A 7,932-nucleotide genomic window follows, 5' to 3' on the forward strand; every position below is an offset into this window, starting at 1 on the left:
TTTGACCATAGAGGTGGCTAATAAGGATAAAGTGCCTGTAAGCCAATTCTGTCCTAAGTGCTCAATAGAGATTTCAGGACATACTTTCCCTGCCGACATAATACCTTTTGAGTTAAGAGAATTTGATGTTATTTTAGGCATGGATTGGTTGTCTTTGTATAAGGCAAATATTGACTGCAAGAAAAAGAGAGTTGTTATGTATACCACAAATAATGTAAGGATAAGCTACCAAAGACAGAAGCAAGATAAGAAGTTTCTTTCAGTACTGCAAGCAAAGAAATTGTTACGGCAAAGATGTGAAGCATATTTGGCTCATGTGGTGGATATGAAGAAAGAGACCCCTACCTTGGATGAGATTCCCATAGTAAGAGAGTATCCCGACGTCTTTCCGGAAGAATTGCCAGGATTACCACCTGATCGAGAAATAGAGTTTTCCATTGATTTGATATCAAGATCCGAACCAGTTTTTAAAGCTCCATATCGAATGGCTCCAGTGGAAATGAAATAATTGGCCAAGAAACTTCAGGAACTATTGGATAAGGGAGTTATCCGACCTAGTGTTTCTCCGTGGGGTGCTCCAGTGTTATTCGTAAAGAAGAAGGATGGAAGTATGAGGTTATGCATTGATTATAGAGAGCTGAACAAGTTGACGATAAAGAACAAATATCCTCTACCGAGAATTGACGATTTGTTTGATCAGCTTAAGGGAGCATGCCATTTTTCAAAGATTGATTTAAGATCTGGCTACCATCAATTGAAGATAAAGCCCGAAGATATCCCCAAGACTGCATTCAGAACAAGGTATGGCCATTATGAGTTCTTAGTAATGTCGTTTGGATTGACCAATGCACCAGCGGCTTTTATGGATTTAATGAATCGAGTGTATAAGGAGTACTTGGATAAGTTTGTTATTGTATTTATTGATGACATCATCATCTATTCAAAGACTTCAGAAGATCATGCAACGCATCTACGGATTGCCCTTCAGAGGTTAAGAGAAAAGCAACTATATGCGAATTTCTTAAAGTGTGAGTTTTGGTTGACAGAGGTACAGTTTCTTGGACATGTGGTAAGCAAGGAAGGCATTAAGGTTGACCCTGTAAAGATTGAAGTCGTATCCAAGTGGGAGCAACCAAAGACCCCGACAAAGATAAGAAGTTTTCTTGGGCTATCAGGATATTACCGAAGGTTTGTAAAGGATTTCTCTAAGACCGCATCTCCATTAACCAAGTTAACCAGGAAGAATGAGAAATTCATTTGGATGGAGAACTGTGAAGAAAGCTTTCAGGAATTGAAAAGAAGGTTAGTGTCAGCTCCAGTATTAGCTTTGCCAGATGAGATGGGAAAATTTGTGATTTATAGCGACGCTTCTTTGAAAGGTTTAGGTTGTGTATTGATGCAACACGACAAAGTCATCGCCTATGCCTCCAGACAACTAAAGCCTCATGAACAAAAGTATCCAGTCCATGATCTTGAGTTGGAAGCTATAGTTTTTTCTTTAAAATTGTGGAGACATATCTTTATGGAGAAAAGTGCGATATTTACACGGATTACAAAAGTCTGAAGTACATATTCACTCAGAAGGATTTGAACATGAGACAAAGAAGGTGGTTGGAGTTGATCAAGGACTATGATTGTTCAATTAACTATCACCCAAGCAAAGCCAATATGGTGGCTGATGCCTTGAGCAAAAAAGAGAAGCTGAATATAGTTCAGATTGCAGATGAGCTAGTTCGAGACTTTGAAAAGATGGAGATTGAAGTTTGAATTCCCAAAGAAGGTAATGAGCAACTGTACAAGATTACCTTTCAACCAACATTGATGGAAAAGAATAAAAGATGTCAAGATGGAGTTATGGAACAAGAATTGGACACTCTGACAAGTGAAGAATTGTGTACCCAAAAGGATAATCAAGGTATGCTGAGATTCTCTTCCAGAATTTGGATTCCCAATGTGGCGGAACTGAAGAACGAAGTGTTACATGAAGCGCACAACTCTCGATTTTCTATCCACCATGGTAGCACTAAGATGTACCAAGACTTTAAGAAAAACTTCTGGTGGCTAGGAATGAAGAAGGATATAGCAAATTGGGTTAGAAAATGTCACGTATGTCAGACGGTAGAAGCAGAACATCAACGGCCAAGCAGATTGTTACAACCTTTGGAGATTCCCCAGTGGAAGTGGGAAGAGATTGCAATGGATTTTTTGGTGGGATTTCCAAAGTCGAGAGCTAATCACGACGCTATTTGGGTAATCATTGATAGATTGGCAAAGTCAGCGCATTTCTTTCCGATCAATGAAAGGTATTCTTTGGAAAAGTTAGTTAAGTTGTGTTTGGATGAGATAGTGACCAAGCATAGAGTTCCTGTATCCATTATGTCAGATCGAGACCCAAGATTTAATTCAAGGTTTTGGACCAAGTTCCAAGAATGTTTAGGAACTAAGTTGAACATGGGTACCGCCTATCATCCTCAGACGGACGGCCAAAGTGAGAGAACAATCCATACCATAGAAGATATGTTAAGAGTTTGTGTTTTGAATTTTAAGGGGAATTGGAATGAACACCTACCTTTGATTGAGTTCTCGTACAACAACAACTATCATGCCAGCATTAGAATGCCACCCTACGAAGCTTTGTATGGACGTAAGTGTAGATCACCATTGTATTGGGATGAAGTAGGAGAGAAGAAAGTGTTAGGTCTGGAGTTGGTTCAGCATACTAAGGATGCAGTGACATTGATTCAAAAAAGGTTAGAAGCAGTCCAGGATAGGCAGAGAAAGAATGCGGATTTACATCGAAAGGATATGAACTTTAAAGTAGGGTCACTGGTATTACTCAAGGTGTCACCTTGGAAAGGATTAGTGCGATTTGGTCAGGAAAGGTAAACTCAGCCCCAGATTTATAGGACCATTTGAAGTTTTGAATAAAATAGGGAAAGTTGCTTACGAGGCAGCGTTGCCACCACAGATGCAGCATATCCATAATGTGTACCACGTATCCATGTTGAAGCCCTATGTTCCTGGTTCAAATCAAGTCATAGAATACGAACTGATTGAGCTTCATCCAGATTTGTCCTTTGTGGAACAGCCAATCCAAATCTTAGATCGTAAAGAGCGAGTCCTTAGAAATAAGTCAATCCCTATAGTGAAAGTCCTTTGGAGAAAACCTCGAGTAGAAGAGTCTACTTGCGAGTTAGAGTCAGACATGCTTGATAAATATCCTCATTTATTTAGTTAAGTCAGATTCTGAGGACATAATCTTTTTAAGGGGGAAAGGATATAACGAATTGTATATTATTTTGAAAGTATAATTATTGAATAATTAATTAAATAAAATATGTGTGTTGGTTTTATTTAATTATTTGTGATATATTGGTGAATGGGATTGAATTATGTAATTAACTATTGAGTTGTATTATTTTGTTTTGCGTTTAAAAGTGATTTTATTTCTTTTTTATTTTCATAAATATTTGGATTATCTCTAAAATTGGGTTTTATGATTTTATAATTTCAATAGTTATTTTTAGGATTTTATAAAATTGAGAAATCAATATTTCATTATTTATTTATCTTTAAATGACTTTTTGATTGTATTTATTTGCAAAATCCGTATCTAATTCCAGAATCCTTCAAAAATCACGAAACTCATAATTTATTAAGTTTATAATATTCTGATAATTTTAATTCTTTAGAAAGTTTTGGGATTAATTTCACCCGCGCGTTGATTCATTTATTTGTTAAAAGTTGGTATAAATTGCATTTCAGAAATTGTTTTAAAATTATGAAATTTATGTTTTTATTAACTTCGGGATATTTATAACATTTTAAGACTGTTTCCGTAATTTTCTAAATTCATTTTAAGTGCGACTCGGTTCGCTAAAATCAAATTTCGGGTTAAGCTGGGTCTCAGAATCTTCGTAATTATCCGATAGTACACGTGTTGGTTTTTCAGAAAACACATTGATACGTGTTGCAATTGCAGAAGGAGAGAATAAAAAAACAACAATTACCCCTCCACCCCCTGTTTCTTCCCCCGGCTTGGTTCATCTCTCGGTTTCTTTCTATGTTCTCTCTCGATCACTTCTTTCTCTCTCTATATCTCCCATCTCTCTCACTAATCTCTCCCTTCCCTCTCTCATGTTCCTCGTCGTCCCTGTTCTCTGTGTTTCCACCATTTTCTGGTGAGTTTCCGACCGGTTATCCCGGCGATTTCCTTGGCTCCGTCTCTGTGCATGCTTATATATATACATATGATGTTGTATGCATATGTTTGAGTTGTGTGTAGTGATTATTTGGTTCCATGTTGTGTTGCTCTGTTCATTTTTGGTGGTTCAGGCGGCGCGTGGCTTACACGCGTGAGTGTGTGCATGTTTGTGCAGTCTATGTTGCCGAATTGATTTGTTATTTTAATAATTTTAATTCCTTCTTATGCAGAAAAATATTTGATTAAGTATCCGTGATATTAATAATTTTCGTGCGGGAATTTCGTTTAATCGGTGGAATTTTCGTGTTGGAACCCGAATAATCGGGTGCCCCGAAAATTTTTCCGTCGTCCGCGATGAATTTTTACGAGTGGACGGTGGACCGTGATGATTGTTATCTGAGTCCTAACTTTATAAAATAAATAAAATAACTCGTAAAACTATATTTTGAAACGAAAATGATTTGTTGTTTTAAAAGTCGTGTTGGGATTTGTATTGCGGATTGTGGATTGTTGTGAATATTGACGTCGATTATGATCGACGGGTAGGCTTATAAACAGAAAAGTTGCTGCCAAAATTTTCTAAAAATTTATTTTAAATAAGAGAAACGTACTATATAATACAAAATGTTTTACCCTTGTATGAATACGGATTACGTGATTATGTGTATAGTTATTATACAAGTCGGGTTATCGAATTGGGTTATTAGGATTCGAGGATATCAAGCATGTCGGTATAACTGGTTAGGGTATTCTGTTATTGTAGATCCCAGTCGAGTTTCGCAAGGACCGAAGTCAGCGTAAAAGCTACTTAGGGTTTCCGAAAGCGTTGCAAGGCAAGTACCCTGACCATTCTTCTATGGTTCAGTACGTATGAATAGACTGTTATTTTATTCTCGTAAAGGTACAAAAAATTTTTAAGTTACGTATCCCCTGTAGTTATAAATCACTTTTTTTAAACTGTTTTTGGGGAAAAGTAACTTCGAAAGGTACCTATCTCGAATGAAAATAATTTGTGAACCAGTCTTACGTGTGATGTTAAAATGAATTGTTTTGAAATGAGATAGGTACAAGTGTTTTGAAAACTGGATAAATGATCAGATATGGGATACATAGGGGCCAGAGTAGGCCTATTGAGGTGGCGTAAGAGGCTAACTCGGTTGCGCGCAACTCATAACCGATTAGTCCAGCAGGTCAGAGACCTAGCTATTCTCTAAGTTCCGAAACATGTATATGGGATGGCAGTTGGAGCCGTCTGGTATTGATATCCTGATCAGCTGTCTTCACATATCCGTTACGTATCTGATTTGGCTTTGTGATTCCCGTAAGGGAATAAGGAATTGATAGAGTTGAATTATAAATGTGAATAGCATGCTAAAGTTGGACTATGGTACTTACACAGCACACAACTATGTTTTGTTTTATTGAAAGCATGCTAGTTAGTGATATCCAGTTATCTCAGCTTTTCTTTATTTAAGATGCTCGAAATGATTTTCAGGTTACAAATTTCATGTTGATTATAGTTCTATTCCCTTTAACTGTTTACATTATTATTTTTATCTTGATATTCATATGTTGGTACTGTTGAGCGATTATGCTCACCCTTGCAACCTGTTATATATATATTGTAGATGCCTAGAAGACCAGTCAGACCTTGGAAGAACCGTGTCTCATCCCCTTCAGGACCCGGCTCCTCAGAGGTAGTTTGTTACTGACCATGTGCGGTCTGATGAGTTGCTGAATAAGTTAGTGTGTCAGACTTTTAAATAAATGGTTTGTAATAATATATGGCTTGGATCATACTTGAACCTGGATCGGATCTTGGTTTGGGGTCATGATAGTTTAGTCTTAATAATAATTTTATAGTTATATTGTGGTTTGTTATGTTTAATGACGTCAACTCCTGACCCCGAGGATGAGGCCGTCACACAAAGAGAGGCCGAAGAAGTAAAAACTTTTCAAAAATTTTACTAAGGCCCAAAGAGAGGCCGAAGAAGTGAAAAATTTTCAAAAAATTTACTAAGGCCCAAAGAGAGCCGAAGAAGTAAAAACGTTTTAGAAATTTTACTAAGTCCCAAAGAAAGGCCGAAGAAGTAAAACTTTTCAAAAATTTTACTAAGGCCCAAAGCGAGGCCGAAGAAGTAAAAACTTTTTAGAAATTTTACTAAGGTCCAAAGAAAGGCCGAAGAAGTAAAACATTTCTGAAATTTTATCAAGGCCCAAAGAGAGGCCGAAGAAGTAGAAACTTTTCAAAAAATTTATTAAGGCCCAAAGAGAGGCCGAAAAAGTAAAAACTTTTCAAAAATTTTGCTAAGACCCAAAGAGAGGCCGAAAAAGTAAAAACTTTTCAAAAAATTGCTAAGACCCAAAGAGAGGCCAAATAAGTAAATTTTTTTCAAAAAAATTATGAAGGCCCAAAGAGAGGCCGAAAAAGTAAAAACTTTTTAGAAATTTTCTAAGGCCCAAAGAAAGGCTGAAGAAGTAAAAATTTTTAAAAATTTTACCAAGGCCCAAAGAGAGACCGAAGAAGTAAAAAAATTTCAAAAATTTTACCAAGGTCCAAAGAGAGGCCGAAGAAGTAAAAAATTTTCAAAAAATTTACTAAGGACCAAAGAGAGGCCGAAGAAGTAAAAACTTTTTAAAAATTTTACTAAGGCCCAAAAAGAGGCCGAAGAAGTAAATAAAATAAAAAAGTTTGGCGAACAAAAAAGCATCATAAGTATGACAAAATAAAAGCCCGAAGGCATAAGAATCCAAGCCCGAAGGCACTTAGTTCGTACAAGTTCTAAATAAAATAACGAGAAATAAAAAGCTAGTCTGAGAGATCATTATCGGGGCCGGAGGAGACAATGAGAGGCTCATCATCGACAGCTCTTACTATGGGAATCTCAACCAGGTCCTTGTAATCCCAACCTCTGTCATGCGCCCGAACTGCCTCCTCGTCGAAGCCCATTTGGAAGCACCACTCCTCGGTAACCTCTAGCTTTTTCTTCTCTTTTCGAAGGGATTTCCTCGAGGCTTTCAGTTGGATCTCCCTGCGAGTAACCTTCTGCTGTAACCGAGAAAGATCATCCTCCAAGTTCTTCTTGTCCTTCGATAAGGCTGAAGCCTGCCCCTCTAACACCTCCGGAGCCCTCTTCACACGCTCCAGCTCCTCTTTAGCCCGGGTCTCCCTGACCCCCATCCGCACCACCTCCTTCATCCTTGTCTGCGCATCGGGGACCTTATCGGCCACAGCAGCCACCCAAGGAACATCCTGGAACAAAGAAATACAAGGAATTAAGGCAGAAATAATATAAGGGAAGGAAAAAGCCTGGAATAAAATGACTAAGGCAAAAGTCATACCATGGAGAGGCGAGCCATGAGCTCGGTGCAGGATTCTAACTGATCAACAGTGGAATAGACATGTTGATCTTTCGAAAGTATTGGTCCCCTGCACAAGTCTGGGCACCTCTCTTGCGGATGCAGGAGCCCTATAGATAATGAATTCCGAAGGTAATACACCCCATTTAAGAGCATATATCTCGATGACCTGGCCATCAGGAGCCCGAAGCCTTTTACGGGGGTCGGCCTCAGATTCAAACGCCTCCAACCGGTTCTCAACAGTTAACTCCAGAGAAGGAGTGGAAGAATGAGGAGGTGAAGGGATAGGCGCCCGAGTATCAGCATCCTCAGGATGAGAGGTGCCAGCAACCGCCCTCTCTAAGGCAAGCTTCTCTTCAGCCTTCTTC

This window comes from Apium graveolens, chromosome 7, assembly GCF_009905375.1.
Source record: "Apium graveolens cultivar Ventura chromosome 7, ASM990537v1, whole genome shotgun sequence".
NCBI classification, from domain to species: domain Eukaryota; kingdom Viridiplantae; phylum Streptophyta; class Magnoliopsida; order Apiales; family Apiaceae; genus Apium; species Apium graveolens.